We start from the raw sequence: 260 nt of genomic DNA, 5'->3' as shown, positions 1-260 counted from the left end.
CTGATGTTGGAGAATTGACAGCTAACTTCCCAGTGTGATCATTATCTCCCCAACTCTAGAATTTTTTCATTTAGGGGATGGAGCAAAAATGCACTCAGATATACCTTCCAATATCATCAGCAAGTCTGGGGTCATAGAGAGAAAACTTAGCTAAGTAATAAAGTACACAGAACCATGAGGAACCTGCAAGAAATATATAAAAAATATTTGAAAAATAAATAAACAAAAAGCCTTTCCTGACCAATACAAATAAAAAAACT

This window comes from Galeopterus variegatus, unplaced genomic scaffold (assembly GCF_000696425.1).
Source record: "Galeopterus variegatus unplaced genomic scaffold, G_variegatus-3.0.2 Scaffold19060, whole genome shotgun sequence".
NCBI classification, from domain to species: Eukaryota; Metazoa; Chordata; class Mammalia; order Dermoptera; family Cynocephalidae; genus Galeopterus; species Galeopterus variegatus.
Note: the sequence above shows the minus strand (reverse complement) of the source record.